The sequence below is a fragment of the Pseudopipra pipra genome, chromosome W (genome assembly GCF_036250125.1).
Source record: "Pseudopipra pipra isolate bDixPip1 chromosome W, bDixPip1.hap1, whole genome shotgun sequence".
Lineage (NCBI taxonomy): Eukaryota > Metazoa > Chordata > Aves > Passeriformes > Pipridae > Pseudopipra > Pseudopipra pipra.
The window spans coordinates 33,387,953-33,404,094 of NC_087580.1; the positions used below are offsets into that span (position 1 = coordinate 33,387,953).

The window sequence follows — 16,142 nt, forward strand, 5'->3', positions numbered from 1 at the left end:
GACAGTGAACTAGACATGGGATGAAAAATCAATATTCACTGGACACAACTTTATCCCAGGAGAAAAACCACATGAAAACCCTAACCCAGCACCACAAAAACCTGAGCAGGCAGGCTGGAACAAGGTGTTTCATTCTGAATGCTATGGAAGAGAAAACAGGCCCTTTGTGCCTTCAGAAAAGCATCCAGGCATCATTTCCCTCAGGGCATCCCTGAAGCAAAAGATTTCTTAAGAGAGATGCCAGAGTTTGGCAGCAGGCTGTCCTTCTTAGCTTGGAAAATCTCTGCTAACTTACCTAACAATGGTACAACCCCCCCACCTTAATGTTGTCAAACAGCTGCATCTGCAGGATTCATGTTCCAGCATTACCTAATGCAAAATTATCACACCTCTTTTTAAAATTAAAGGGGAGGAAAAAAAAAGTGGGGGGTGAGGGGAGACTCCCCCCCCCAGTCATCCATCAAGTGTACATCCTGGCCACTGCTCCTAAGAAATTTAATATCTACTAAAAAGATATAAAAAGACATTAAATGCTTTCAGAAATAAAAGTGCTTCAGAAGCTAGATTTTAAGATTGCCAAGTGGGTTTTGGCCAGATTATAAAGTTGACTGAAATGCCAGGATACTGCATTTTGGAAGCAGCAGCAGCAGCTCACATATTGCCTTGTATTGGTGTCTGAAGTGTATTGCTGATTCCAAAGCTGGACTATCATCATCTGTGGGGGAGAGTAGATAAATAAATGAATAAAAATTCACATTCCCTACCAACCCTGCTGCCTTGAAGCACTCTTTTCAAGTGTGGCCTCCACAGGAAAAATAAAGTTAAGACCACTTTATTTTGATTATAGTGCTTTCCCCTGGCAGGAATTTATATTTCAGTTAGAATCTTTGAACCATTCCATTTTCAGTGAGGCATTTTTATATTTACAATTGACATCTTCAGAGAAGAATGAAACCTTTGAGCAACAGTTCTGAAGCATGAAGGTTGCCTGCAGGATATACTAAAATTATTTTACATCCCAATGGAGCCTGTTGTTTTTAGCTAAAATTTAACAAACCTTAAATCAATGACCTTTCTTTGACTGAAAGCCTGCCCTTTGGAAAACTAACTTTCCCGAGAAACATATTTGGGTGAATAAATGCCAAACAAAGGGCTATTGAAATCTAAACATTTTGTCAATTTATAGCTTGTGAACATTTAGTTCCTAAATTCCCAACTGCTACCTAATGTACAGAACAGTGGTGCCTTGGTTGAATCACATATCATTGATTTCAGAGTGTCACAGGGATCTCATTGACAGGAATCAATTAGAATCCAAAATCAATCAAATATGTTCATGCACTATCATTCAGCGAATTTGAATATCCCCAAATTAATTGTAAGCATGTGAAAGAACCTAGAAACAAATTTTGAAAAGGTACAAAAATAAAAATCAGTCAACTTTGAGAAGATAATAGTGCATCTGAGCATGTTTCATGCCTGCTGGGGTAAGTTAATGGTGAATCACACCTTCCCTTCCCAGCACAGGCTGAGATATATTCTTTTTGGAACATGAAAATACCCAGGGACTGAAGGCAGAGGACACACCAGTCAATGATCCAGCATTATTTTATGAACAGCCTGTTACACCCCCAATATCAAACATGCTGCCAGGATATTACAAAATGCACAAGGATGTGACACTCTGAAAAACTGCACATTGTAAGTGAGCCACTGCACTTTAGGAGAAAGAAAGGAGAGAATTCCTGAATCTCTACCAAAAGCAGGAATAGATGTGGCCACTTATCCAAAGAGCTGTTCTTGTTGCTGAGGACTCCTCTCTGAACACATTCACATGTAATTCTGTCAAGGTAATAAATCCTTCCACTCCTTACAGCACACTCAAAAGCACCCTGCTATTTAATGTCAATGGAAAAATGGCCCAAAGTGTCTAAAACATTTCCTTTTGCTCATGTAAAAGTGCTGGCATTTTACTTCCTTCCTGATAAGCCAGTGCCAATGGACCTGATTATTCTTTTCTTATTCAAAGCACATCAGTAGTTCCAAAGCACTCTCTGTCTTATCAGGTGTCTGAACAGCACAGTTACTGAAAACAGTTTGTCCTGCTCCTCTCTCCTTCTGCCAGGCTATCAGATAAACTCAACTAACTCTCTGTATTTACACACCATCAAACATAAGCTGTGTCTTCAACCCACTGTAGCCTGTTTCTGGCATGTTACAGGTTTGCTGCTTGACATTAGTTGTACCCAAAACAGCAGCAGTGAATTAGCTTAGAACAAAAATACAGTCACTCCATAGCACGGAACACAAAAGGGACACAGGATAGGAAAAAAAAAGAGAAACATTTTGTGAAGGAAGAATGATCACTCTCATCTCAGTAGTTCACAGGTATTTATCTGGTGCTACTTGAAAAAGAGCAGGGTTCAAATGCATTCAAAACAGACCTGACACAGGCCTCAAGAGTAGAAAAATATTTTCTTGTTTTGTTTATTTTATTCTCCTGTCCTCTAGGAACTGTCTCTGATTTGCAAGGGGTGAGAAAGTGAAAGAAAGGAAAATGGTTACAGCCTCTGAAAGCGTTTAAATGCCCTTACAGCTTTTGTCTGTAACAAGACTGATTTTCATGATCCAACCTTCATTTGGCAATAAAAGACCCCCACAAAAACAAACCAAAAAAACACTCTCCCCACACAAGCCTCTCTGCAACTCTCCTTTTCATTCAGTGTCTCAGATACAGAATTTTCAGTGCTAACTACTGAGGAATAACACAAGATCAACTCCTTCAGAAGGGCCACGGCTTGGAAGATTTTGCTTCCTGCACAGCCCTAGGGAATAGGCACAGCATCTCCCTTCCTTCTTCTCAGGATGACAGGATATCCTCGGGATGAGCACAGTGTTGGAAGAGTTAAACATTAACCTGGCTGTGCCCTGGGCACTCTCAGCTGGCTAAATGAAAAGTTCTGGAAGGCAGGGAGAAATCCTGAGTTGCAGCTCTTTGATTAGGTACAGCCTTCTTTAGAAGCTGAAGCTCCACCCCCTGAGGGGAGGATCCTTCCCACCACCCCCTCCCACTAACAGTCCCCCTAAGTAATAAAATATCAAACATAAAAAGACAGTGGCATTCATCCTCCACAAAGACAGGACCAAATCCTGCAGCCAATTTGATGACAGAAAAAAAATTTAAAAGGAAATAAAGAATACACAGAAAATTTCTTGATCCTTAGTTACATTTCCAGTATATGGAGAACTACACAAACTGTCAGTAGCAGAGTACTCAGAGTACATAAAGGAGTGTGATTTCACCATTTTGTTAAATATTGGTTTTACGAGATTTTCGTGTCTTGTATTTCTTTGAAAATATTCACGTGTGAGATTGAAAAAAGTGTTTCTTTCAAAAACAGCTCTAGAAACCAACCCAGAAACAGGGGGAGAGGGGTGAAAGAGCAGCAGTCACACGTACAAGAATGGTCTGAATAAAGCAAGTCACCTCCTCCCCACCCACCCTGGCACCTGCTGGGAAGGAATTTTGGAAATGCTCAGGAACAAGCTGGCACTACATTTTAGATATGACTTTTTCATCTCTACATCTACAGGACTTTAAACTGTTTCATGTCTGTAAGGGGGGTACTTTTGAATTTGATGATCAATGGAGCATAGAGGTGTGAGAAAGAAATCATATTAGGATGTGAAACCAGCCAGAGTATGGTACAATGTAACTTCATGGCACAAGCGAATTGTAAGGTCCATTGTGCTTTTTAGCAAGTCAGCTTGATATCCCCTATTATCAGAGCTGAGTTCTTCCTTGGTTTTGCTACATATTGCAAGATAGATACATCTACCCTTGAAACACAGTGGTAGAGGTCATACATAGGGGTGAGAAAGATGATGATGGGAGGAAGATTCTGTGGGCAGGGGTCACTGGCCCCTTGCCCTACAGCAGGGCATGCACAGACTGTTGCTATCAGGTGATGAACAGGTGGGGTTTGGCTGCCACTCAAGCATCACCTTATATTGGGTACTGGCCCTACGTGGTGTAATGTAGAGATGATAAAATGGGGTGTCAGGACTGCTGGGGTGAGCGATCCTCATCCTGCCATGGAGACTGTGTTGTTCCACCGGGACGCCCGCTAAGCACGGGCACCGACCAGCTGCTGCAGATCCTGGCAGCCCTGGCCTGTCTGTGTGGGTAAGCACAGTTTATTGACAGGAAGCAACTGAGAAAGCCACTGTTTTATATCCTTTTTTAATATCCTTGTAATTCCCTTTTTAGTAGTTAATATTGTATTAAAAGCCACTCGTAGTATTGTTTTAATATCCTTTAAATTTTCCTTTAATTCCCTTTTTAATAGTTAATACTATAATAAAAGCTGTTCATAGTATTCAGAAAGTGCATTGCCATATCTGACTTGGCCATGCTGATCCTCATGGAGTGAGATGATCATTTTAAGGAATTTAGGGGGACAACCTAAACGTTCCAAAATCTTCCACAGACCTTTTCTGCTCGCAGTATTGAAAGCCTTGGTGAGGTGCCGTTTCCTTTGAGAATGCACACAGGATCACTCTTGAGGAGAAAAGACAACGCAGAAAGAATCGTATCCTGCTGAATACACCACCTAAGGAGTCTTTCTGCTGTGCCTTTTGCAATCGGACATGTCTATCTCATATTGGCCTCATAAGTCACCAGTGTGTCTGTAACAAAGGTGGATAGTGCCTTCCTAAATCTTTGTTCGCAAAGCCTCGCCATGACTATATGACTGACTATCATAGTATTCTGTGAATGCCAACTGATAAAGCAGTTTATTTGTATTCTTTTTTAGCTTTTGATTCTCTTTGCTAGTTTTTTATTCTTACTGCAATAAAAGATTTTTTGTAGTGTTGGAATGTCTGTTGTACTTGTCTTTATTCCGGGCATGTATTCAAATGAACTAATACATGGGGGCACAGCTCTTTGGGGCAGGAGACGAGCAGCACCCTTGCCAGGACTCGGGGCAGTGGCAGGTCTCCTTGGGCCAGGACTTGCCACAACTGCTGATTTGGGTGCAGCCCTGGCCAAAGGGCTGCCAGCAGCATTGGTGCCCTTGCCCACACCTTCCTTCTGGGTGTCAGCCCCCCTGTTTAGGATGGCCACCAGCCAGCACTTCTCCCAAGGAGGCCGTGCCAGCTTGTGTGGAAGGCCCCGTGCCCTTCCCACTGCGACTGAGTCGGCGGCCGAGGGGGCTCCTTGTGCTGCCGTGAGCAGGCACAGGAGGGGAGTGTTTGCTCATTTCTTGAGCCGTTCCTACAGTTCAGGTCCAGCCAGATTAGATACTTCAGAGAGTGGATTCCCTCCAAGGTGGGGCAGGTTGGCGGGGCTGGGGGAGGCCCCAGGCCACGTGGCACTGTGTCCCAGGGCCCTTTGTGACACGCTGGACACGGCCGGTGGGATGGAAGGGGGCAGGGTGTCCAAGGGCCCTTTATGACCCGCGGTGACAGAGGTGCTGCTGGTGACACGGCCCCAGTGTCAACAGTGCTCCTCGGAGCAGGCGACGGGACAGGACGGGACAGAGCGGTGCTGTGCGGAGCCCCCGCGCAGCCAACTCGTGCCTTGCTGACCCGAAGCATTTTGGAGGATTTTCTCATTTCCAGGTGACCTCGAGGCATTTCCACAGGATTTGGAGACCCGGAGTTTCTCCGAGGTGTCTCTAATCCCTGTGGCAGGTGCCCTTGAGACCCTTTTGCAGGACTTGGAGACCCGGAGTTTCTCCGAGGTGTCTCTAAGCCCTGTGGCAGGTGCTCTTCAGACCCTTTTGCAGGACTTGGAGACCCGGAGCTTCTCCGAGGTGTCTCCAATCCCTGCGGCAGGTGGCCTCAAGGCCATTCTGCAGGACTTAGGGCCCGGAGTTTCTCCGAGGTTCTCTTTCTCTCTTGCAGGTGCCCTGGACACCAGACTGTGGCATGGCAGGGAGACGCTTCAGCCTGCTCAGGCTGTTCCGGAGGAAGAAGGAGGAGGAAAGCCCTGGGGCTGCTCCAGCACAGCAGCCTGAAGAGGTGCAGCAGGTGCAGCCCCCGCAGGAGGGTGAGTGCTGGAGCTGGGCCACAGGGCTGGTGGCTGCAGTCCCCTTGACCTCATCCTGTCCCATCCGCTCTGGACATGCCCAGGGAAAGGGAGGGGGGCAGAGGGGCTGAACTCCTGGCAGCCGTGCTCCATCCACTGGGCATCCCGGGGCTGGCCCTGCCTGTGGAGCCCAGGCCTGGGCTGTGTTCTCCGGCCTCTCCCGCACACTCTCAGCTCTGAGCGCGCTCGCTCTTTGCCAGATGCAGGCCAGGAGCGGACAGAAGAGCAGCTCCGTGCCCGTGGCCGCTTCCGCAGGGCAGCACAGGTACCTGCAGCCATCCCCGCCTGGGCTGGGCCTGCTCTCACTGCTCAGCCCAGCACCGCTGTCGCAGCCCTCCAGGGGACATCCCTCTCTTCCCTGCCCTTCTTTCTCCTGCAGACATTTATGAAATTCATGGGCAGTCGGCGTAGAAAGGCCAGGATCACACCAGCTGATGTCCAGGCCCAGCCTGACACCATCCCGACCCAGCTGACAAATCCTGATGTCAGCACCGCGTCGACTGCTGTCCCAGCAAAGTGTGACACCGCAACCAGTGATCACACAACCCACTGGGACACCACGTCCACTGATGATGTGTCACACTGTGACTCTGTGCTGCCTGGTCTCACGGAGGAGGCCGACGCCACAACAACGGAGGGCGTGGCGAGCACTGACGCCGCGCCTGTTCAGCGCCTGGCCGATACCCCCAGCCTGGAGTTTCTTGAGGAGAGAGCTGTCTCTGCTGAAGTAAGCAGCCTGTGGCCCCCCAAGCTGGGTGCGCTAGGCCCCCTCAGCCTTTGAGGCTGGCACAGTGTGCTGGGAAGGGAAGCATTTCTTGGGGGAAGCTGGGCAAGTTGCTCACTCTGGCAGCTCTCCACCTCTCCCCTGTGCATCCTCCAGGCCAGACTGTGGGACCTGGGGACCTGGGGCTGCTCAAGGCATCTCCAGTCCCTGGGGCAGGTGCCCTTGAGGCCAGACAGTGGGACGAGATGAGGCGAGGCATTTCCCAGGCTTCTCTCTTGCAGCTGCCTTCAAGGCACGACTGCAGGACTTGGGGAGCCAAAGCTTTTCCATGGCATCTCTGCTGCAGGTAGCCATAACACCAGACGAAGACATGCAGCAGAGACCCCCCACGGTGCCCAAGCTGGCCTGGGTGAAGGAGGAGGAGAAGGAGGAAAGCCCTAGGGCTGCTCCAGCACAGCAGCCTGAAGAGGTGCAGCAGGTGCAGCCCCCGCAGGAGGGTGAGTGCTGGAGCTGGGCCACAGGGCTGGTGGCTGCAGCCCCCTTGGCCTCATCCTGTCCCATCCCTCTGGACATGCCCAGAGAAAGGGAGGGGGGCAGAGGGGCCGGGGCTGATCTCCTGGCAGCCGTGCTCCATCCACTGGGCATCCCGGGGCTGGCCCTGCCTGCTCCTGGAGCCCAGGCCTGGGCTGTGTTCTCCGGCCTCTCCCGCACACCCTCAGCTCTGAGCGCGCTCGCTCTTTGCCAGATGCAGGCCAGGAGCGGACAGAAGAGCAGCTCCGTGCCCGTGGCCGCTTCCGCAGGGCAGCACAGGTACCTGCAGCCATCCCCGCCTGGGCTGGGCCTGCTCTCACTGCTCAGCCCAGCACCGCTGTCGCAGCCCTCCAGGGGACATCCCTCTCTCTTCCTTGCCTTTCTCCTGTAGCTGGTTTGCAGATTCATCAGGTGCATTTGGCGTGAAGAGGCCACTTTCATGGCCACTGGGGACACGGCAAACTCGGACCTCTTCAATGCCCAAACCAGCGCTGCCCTGCTGGATTTACTTTTGGAGAACGGTGTCTACAAAGCAAAGCAAGTAAGCAGCCTGTGGCCAGGGCTCCAGTCCCCCAGGGATGCTGTGGCCCCTCACGCTGGCTGCACTGGGCCCCCTCAGCCTTTGAGACCAGCAGAGTGTGGTGGCAAGGGGAGCACTTCTTGGGGGAAGCTGGGCAAGTTACTGGCTCTGGCAGCTCTCCAACTGTCCCCCGTGTCCCCTCCAGGTGCCGGCCATAGTCAGGTGCATCCACCAGTGGCTCACGTCCAATGTATCTGATGAGCACAGGCTGGACAAGACTCTGGTCCTGCTGACTGAGGCACACCCCACGGATGTCGCAGTGACCCTGCTGCGCTCTGCCCCAGCCTGTGACAGGTATGGGGCCCACCTGCCTTGAAGGCTCACCTGCCTTTAGACCCCATCCCCCTGGACAGCCTGTCCCAAATGGTGTGCCAGAGACATGGAGACTTCCAGGACACTCCAGCTCCTCTCTTTGCCAGCTTTGGCATGTCAGCCTCCAATCCTGAGGCCAGCCTGCCTCCCTGCCCCACAAGGCACCGTGGCTCTGTCACCTGGGCCCCACAGTTGCCCAGGCCACAGAGCTGTGTCCCAGACCCCCCTGAGCCAGAGTTGTGACTCCACAGAGCTGCTCGCACCATGTGGAAGACACTCATCTCCTCCAGATGGACTAAGGAGCCGGTGCTGCAGATCCTCTTCTGTGTGCTGGAATACTGGCCAGCGCACAGGAGACGCACCTCTGATGGGGATGAGAGGGATGTCTTTGCCCTGGCTGTGAGTTTCTTGAGCTGGCCTCTGCTCGCTCCCAGGTTGCCTCTGGGATGCCTTTCCATCCTCCCTCACCACTGCTTCTCCCTGCCCCAGGCACTGGGCTGCAAGCCTGCCTTAGAGGCAGGTTCAGGGACACCAGGCTGGGGGATCCCCCTGTGTCTCCTCTGGCCTGTCCCTGCCACGCTTGGGCCCTGCCACATGGACATCTGGGCCCTGAGAGCTGTCTCTGGGTGCTTTGTCTTTGGCAGGCAACTGTGGCACTCTGGGAGATCCTCCAGCTGTCCCACTCCTGGTGCCCAAGTGCAGTGAAGGACAATTTCCCGCGCCTCCTTCTGACTCTGCTCTTCCAAGTTTTCATCAGCACAGAGGAGATGTCAGAGGAGGTCGAGACCTTCTGGAGGCGATGCCGGGAGCAGCGCAGCCTTCCCCCCAACCCCAACAGGTGCTCCATCCCAGTCCCCTCTCCCTGCCACGCCCTCGGGGCTGAGGCCAGGGCTCTGTGCCTGACCTGGGCTGTGCTCTGCACACAGGTTTGCAGTGCAGACCGTTAAAGCCCTGCTGCGCCAGCTGCTGGATGAGGACGTGTTGATGGCGATCGGTCGCAAGTGTGGCTGGGACATGCTCCTCAAGGCTGACAGCCACCACTATGCAGTGGGTCTGCTGGCCAGGTGAGAGCCCTTTCTCCCCACTGCCCCACACCCCCACAGGTCATTTCTGCCCTGTGCACAGGCCACCCCTCACAGTGTCCGTGCTGCTGGGCCAGAGGGCCTTGGCAGCCAGGGATGGCTGAGCAGAGTGGAAAAGGTGGAGAGAGGCGGCTGCACAGGAGGAGCCACCTCCCAAAGTGCCCACGTCCTCTCCTGGGCTGGTGGTCAAAGACCAGGCCTGTGTGAGTCAGTCCCAGGAGAGCTTTGCCCACCTGGCTCAGGGTCTCTGGCACCTTTATTCCCCCTTGCAGGGAGCTGTGCCATGTCTCCTGCTCCTTCGGTCGCAGCATCGCCGTCAGCCTGCTCCCGCGGCTCAGCAGGGGAGAGCCCCTGTGGGAACTGCCTGCCCTGGCGTTCCTGGTGGAGGTGAGCCTGATGGCGAGCGCTGCCTGGCCCAGCTGCCTCCCCCTCTCTGCCCTCTCACAGCTGCAGCCGCCGGGGACGGTGCCTGCACCCTGTGCTGCTGCCTGGGCCCAGCCCCGGGCGGGTCCGGGCTCCTGCCGGCCGGGCACCCTGTCACTGCTCCCTGCCTTTCAGGTCCTGCACTGCCTGATCCCCAGACAATATGGGCCCAGCATCCTGCAGATTATTTCCAGGCACCTGCGCAGTCAGTGCCCGGAGAGGCGTCGCCTGGCGCTCCGAGGCCTGGTGGTGCTCAGCAAGGCTCCCTCAATGGTGAGCAGGGGGCAGGGGCTGAAGCCGGGCCAGCAGCGTGCGGCTGTGGAAGGCAGTAGCTTGGCCTTGGCTGGCCTTTGGCAGCTGTGGCAGCTGCTCCCAGCTCTCCTCCTCCCCGTTCAGCTGCCCGACTCCTTTGGGAGGCACCTTTGGCCTCTGGGCCCCGCGGCAGCAGCGTGGGGCTGCACCACAGCATTGTGTTCCACACAGGCTAAGAGCATCCGGAGCCTGAATGAAAGCCTCCTGGAGCTACTGCAGGATGCAGACACAGACGCGGTTGAGATGACTCTCACTGTGTTCATCAATGTGCTGGGCTTGAAAATCATCCAAATATCCAGCCCAATAGCCCTGAAGTTGCTTGAGGCGCTGCGGCCACTCTTTGACAACGTAAGGCTCTGTGCCCCTCATCGTGGGCACTGAGTGCTGCCAGGAAACTTGGGGCCCAGTGTCTTTTCAGGCCTGTGCCCCGGTGGGCCTGGAGAAGCCAGTGCTGAGGTCTTTTCCTCTTCCTTTGCACCAGGAGCACAGCCAGCTGCAGCAGCTCTCCATGCTCCTCTTCCGGGAGGTGATGGAAGCGACAGAGAGGAGCAAGAGCCTAAAGCCACACGTGTACCTGAGTCTGGTGCCATTCTACTTCAACTGGCACGATGAGAACCAGCGTGTGGCAGAGGTGAGGACTCGTGGGCTCTGTTGTCCCCATGGCAGGAGGCTGCTGTGCCTCCTGCCCTGGCCCATGGTCGCCTGCAGCCTCCTCCTGGCCTTGGTGCAGGGATGCGGGTGCTGTGCCCTGGGCTGCGGTGCCATGGCCTGCTCTCTGTTGCTGTGCAGGCCTCTCGGAGAGCACTGTTTGGTGCAGCCAGGTTCCTGAAGTGGAGGGATCTTGAGAACTTGGTGACCATGGAGCAGCCATGGAGGTTTCCCGAGTGCCTGGTAAGGACGGCCCCAAAGCCCCAGCCCCTGGTTTGCCGGGAGCACCCAGCCCTCTGCTCCCCCCAAAGCCCGGCCCCAGCAGCTGCTGGCCAGGCCTCAGGGCTCTGTGGGCAGGGGAGCCCCGTGCTGGGGGCAGGGAGTGCCCGGCCAAGGGGCAGAGCCTGAGCCCAGCCTTCCCTCCATGCCCTGGCGCTCTTTGCAGCTGGAAAAGGACAGGAGCCGAGTGGGCCAGTACGTGCGCCAGGCCCTGCTGTTCCTGGAGAGCCCAGAGGAGCCCCTGCGAAAGCTGGCCATCAAGTTTCTGGGTGAGCCACAAGGCCGGGGTCCCTCCCCACCCCGCTGCAGCTCGGCCCCAGCCCCGGCTGCTGCAGCGGCAGCAGGATGCGGCCCAGGGCATGTGGAGCCCCGAGTGGCCCCGAGCGCCTGCTGCCGCCCTGTGCCAGCCCAGCCCTGGGGCGTCCCCATGCGGGAAGGCCCCGGGCTCAGCCCTGCCAGGGCAGGAGGCCGTGTGGCCGGGCTGGCAGCGCCGCTGCGGGGGACCTGTGCCTCTGGGGCCTGACAGGCTCTGTGTTCCCAGGGATCGCCGCCAGGTCCATGAAGCAGGAGCAGCCAGAGCTGCAGCTCATCTGCCAGGGTGAGCGAGAGCACCTTCCAGCTGATCCCCTTGGGCCCTGCTCCCTCCTGCCCATGGCAAGAGCTGGCTGGGATGGCCCTGGCAGGAGGGGCTCCTCACGTCACCACACCACTGGCCTCTCACCTTGGCTCTCTTCCTTTCTCTTTCAGCCCTTCAAGACATGACTGATGACAGCCCTGCCGTCTCAAACCTGGCCCAGGAAACGCTCCACATCATCAGAGCTGTACGGAGAACTTCATTCTTCTCATTCTGGTAGTCTCCGTTGCTGCCTCTTCCAGCCCGTAGAGGCATCACAGAAGACATCAGACTCGCCATGGCAGGCCTGGCAATTCAACACTGCTACATGCTGAGAGCTGTCCAGATGGCTCCCTACTGCAGATTCCAGCAGCTCCAAGACTGGCTGTGCAGAGCATGGCAGGCCCGGCCTTTTCCGCAGGGCAGTGTCTGCCTGTGCTGCTGCAGCTCTGTGGAGAACTGATGCAGGAAGCTCCATCTCCTGGGGCCACCTGAGCCTGTGGGGAAGATGCCTCTTCCCTGCAAGCACCTCCTTTGAGCCCAGCATGGGAACATGACCAACATGTTATCACGCACAGAGGCCCAGGAGTTTTTTTTTGGTGCCCAGTGTGCACAGGGCCTTGGGGAAGAGGGGAAAATAGCTCCCTGTGCTCAGCAACACTTGCCCCGCTGTGCAGCGTGTCAGCAAAAGACCAGCAGGGGAGGGGGCGCTGGGAGGCCAGGAAGGGGTGAGGTGCTGTGGAGGCCCTGATGGGACAAGGGAGAGGGAAGCCTTGAGGGGAATCTGGGAGGGGGTGGGTGGCAGAAGGCTGCGAGGGGACAGACTGGGCGCAGGCCCCAAGGGGCAGGGTGGAGGGAAAAGCCCCCAGGACTTGGGGGGGCAGAGGCCATAAGCAGCCCCCAGACAGCCACCTCCTTCCCTGCCAGCCGGCTGCTCTCGTGCTTTCCTGAGGCATCTCCCAGCCCTGTGGCAGAAGCCATGGAGGCCAGGCCTCAGCAGCAGGGTGGGCACACTCCCAAGGGGGCCAGGCTGGCCTGGCTGGGGACAAGGAGGGCAAGGGGGCCCTGCCAGGGCAGGTCCACCGGGTGCTGCCGGCGAGGGGCAGTGGCACAGGCAGGGCTGGCGGCCAGCCCGGGCCTCCGTGGCTGCCCAGGCCACAGGGCTGTGGCTGACACGCCCCTGAGCCAGAGCTCTGGGCCCACAGAGCTGCTGCCACCACGGGCAGGGCGCTGGGCTCCTCGGGCAGGGCTGCACACTCGCTGCTGCCCAAGCGGCTCCGCGCCCCACAGACAACAGCACCAGAGGCTGCCCAGGAGCAGCAGCACCCACAACGCCTGGGCCTCCTCACCCAGGCACCCACACCCGCCAGGACACCAAAAGTGGGCAGACTGTGGGCACAATTGCACCCGCTTTGGCAAAAGGCTTCAGGGCAAGTGGCCACCACAGCTTTCCAGTGACTCCTCAGCCTCACAGCAACCCTTGGCAGCTTGAGCTGCAGCCTGACATCCTGACTGACTTCAGTGGCCCTGCTTGAGGATGGACACGCCTTCCACACTCAGGTGTCCTTAGAGACTCTGCTGGGACACCAGCCTCGGGCTGCAGCTGCTGAACCTCTCCTCCACACAGGCACCTTCAAAACACGGGCATGGGCTTCTAAACTCTACATCCAGCACTTGAGGGCAACAAAGGAAGAAGCGGCAGAAGCTGAAGCAAAGCAGGGCCTGGTGTGGTGGAGCTTCAGGGATGGAGGCAAGTAAGCACTGTGGTGTCTGCTGAAGAGATGGCCCAGTTCACATTCACCAGCTCACACTTTGCTGCTGGACGTTCCTCCTTTGGTCCTGCTGGAGCCCATTCCCTACCAGTGCATGGCCCTGCCTTGTTCCCGGATCCAATCTCCGGGACCCCTGGCAACAAGTGGGCCCTGTGTCCACCTGAGAGCAGAAACTGCCAGAATGTCTCTGCTTCCAGCACTTCTCTTGGCTGCTCCTTCAGGTGGGTGGCACCTTCATGGCAGACACAGAACAGCTTCTCATCCCAGATTTCTCCCTGTCCCCTGCACTTCCCCAATGGACTGGACATCAGCTGCTGGCCACAGCTGAGCACACAGACACAGGAGTGTTGAACATGCGAAACTGGGCTGATTTTTTTTTCCAGAAGGCAAGAAAACAAGCAAAAAGAACACAAGGAAGCTTGAGTCTCTCTGTCCAATCTAATTGTCCTGTGAAACTCAGCAGCTGATGGTGGTTTTGTGCTGCTGCTAATCACTTCCACCCAAAAATCATGCCAGGAAGGAGCAACAGCTTCTGACAGATGACAAGTCTTACCACTAATTGCTCCAGCTGCCGCTCCCAACAGCCACCTGCAAGAGGGCAGACCTCAGTGCCCCTTGGCTTTGGCTGCCCTCTGGTAGAGAAGTCCCCTGGGGGCACAGCTCTTTGGGGCAGGAGACAGGCAGCAGCCCTGAATCCAAAAAATCGGTCTGAAAAACTGCTCAGAGACTTTTTTATCTTTAAGCAGCAAGGTATTTGTTTATTCAACGTTGGGAGCAAGCCAGCTCGCACTGGACAAACTTGCTCGCCGGCTCCTCAGAAAATCAACACTTTTATACAATTTTCAGATATGATTAAATGCATATTCAAGTGATTACAACATCTATCAATGCATATTAATAATAGGCGGAGTATAGGTGGAGCTCAGGCGGGGCTTGGGGCGGTGCTTCTCTTGGCACCCCATTTCGAGGGTTAGTTCCGATCTTCATCCATAGGGCAGGGGTCTCTAACTCCTCTTCCTCAGCTTGACCCTTCTTCCTTTCCATTGTTCTTGACCCGCTCACTGAAGCTTGGAAAAGGCCCTGGCTCCAGGCCTATTTCTCCTATTCAAATGTCTACCTGATCCTGTTATACTTCTAATTTATTGCTTCTAAGCCTATTACATGTTCTTGTACTATTCTCTTAAGCTTTGGTCCAATAAGTAGAACAGAATGAGCACAGATCATTTTGGATGTTGGTAACTTGTTTGCAGGCCCAAATTTCTTAGTTAACTCTTTTGGGCCTGGCCTCCTGTTTCAGCCTTGCCAGGACTTGGGGTGATGGCAGGTCTCCTTGGGCCAGGACTTGCCAGAGGCTTTCCCTCAAGAATCCCAAGAGGAGGCAGGGAATGCTGAGCAGAGCAAGCCCTGCCCGGATGTCCCATCAGGATGACACTGTTCTAGGGGGAATTCACTGTATCTGCTAACTCTTCCTGACTGGCTTAATGACTCAGCCATGGTGTGTCCCTGTCACTCAGATCCCTTCTTAGCCGCACCTGATGTTGTGATTCGTGTGACTGACCATACCTTTACCATCCCTGTAAGTAATCCTTCTTATTTTAGTTGTCATGGCTGAGCTTCGTGAACGAAGATTTGGGGAGGGCTCTACCCAAGTTTGTTGCAAGCGCGTTGGTGGCTAAAAAGGCCAATACAAGATAGGCATGTCCGGTTGCAAAAGGTACAGCAGAAAGACTCCTTAGGTGGTATATTCTGCAAGGCAAGATTCTTTCTGCCTTGTCTTTTCTCCTCAAGGGTGATCCTGCGTGCGTTCTCAAAAGCATCAGCAGCGTTATAGATGGTGTGTTTCCAGGCCTCCCGACTGGAGGCCAGAGTAGACCAGTGATGGTGATCAATATGGCCAAGGCTAAGATGTTGTTTCAGGGAGTCCTTGTATCTTCTCTTTGGGGCTCCTCTCTTGCGGCAGCCGGTGGCAAGTTCACCATAGAGCAGGATCTTAGGAGGGGGTGGTTGGTCCTTCATCCTGGAGACGTGCCCTGCCCAGCACAGCTGTGTTCTCATCAACATGGCCTCAATACTTGTGACTGCTGCTTGTTCTAGAACAGATGTGTTGGTCCTACAAACTGATTTACATGTGCACATGAGCAAAACATGAAAATGCAAATATATTGTTTGTACTGAGTATCTCTCCAAGTGTCTATTTATAGATTTGGCTCTTTTCCGATAGTTTTTATTCCAAAATGCTTTCAAATCTTTGCATGTGTATGTGTTCTCTCATATAAAAATCACCCGTAAGGAATCCCTATGCATGTGTCATTTGATGGGGTCACTTTTCTGTGTTAAGTTCCCTGGAATACACCCTCCTTAAAATATGACAGCTGATCCATTTGGAAACTCACCAAAGGACAGGTGAGCTTCATTTCTACTTTTGTTCATTATCTCCTAAGATTTGATATTCAGGGGCTGAAACATGAGGGTCTCTCCTTCTGTCCTGATCTGTTTCCTCTAAGCCCTCCTTTTCCTGTTCTCCTGGCTTCCACTACCTTGTTAGTTTGTCATCTCCCCCTTTACACCCACAAATAACACGTTATTCCTCTCCCCCTGTGAGCCATCACTACTTTTCTATCAACCATCTTCCATCCAAGCCAGCAGTTCTCTTCCCTGCCAGTGCTGCTGCTTGGAGAGCCAGAAATCCTGGGCTGTCCTTTGCATGTTGATAAACAAAGCAGTGGCTTCTTCCCCTGGGGACTGAAAGTGTCCCCTCCCCCAGACTGGGGC

At 53.9% G+C, this 16,142-nt stretch overlaps 1 protein-coding gene and 1 long non-coding RNA gene across 2 annotated transcripts in view; both read left to right on the forward strand.

Annotated features, from left to right (window-relative positions):
• The window catches only part of LOC135405251 (zinc finger protein 11-like), a 101,572-nt gene that overhangs the window by 61,226 nt on the left and 24,204 nt on the right, over positions 1-16,142 (forward strand). The window lies entirely within an intron of this gene.
• On the forward strand, positions 11,160-11,821 carry LOC135405617 (uncharacterized). The gene is made up of 3 exons (XR_010425849.1): positions 11,160-11,254; positions 11,527-11,583; positions 11,733-11,821. It is a non-coding gene; the product is annotated as an uncharacterized LOC135405617 (long non-coding RNA).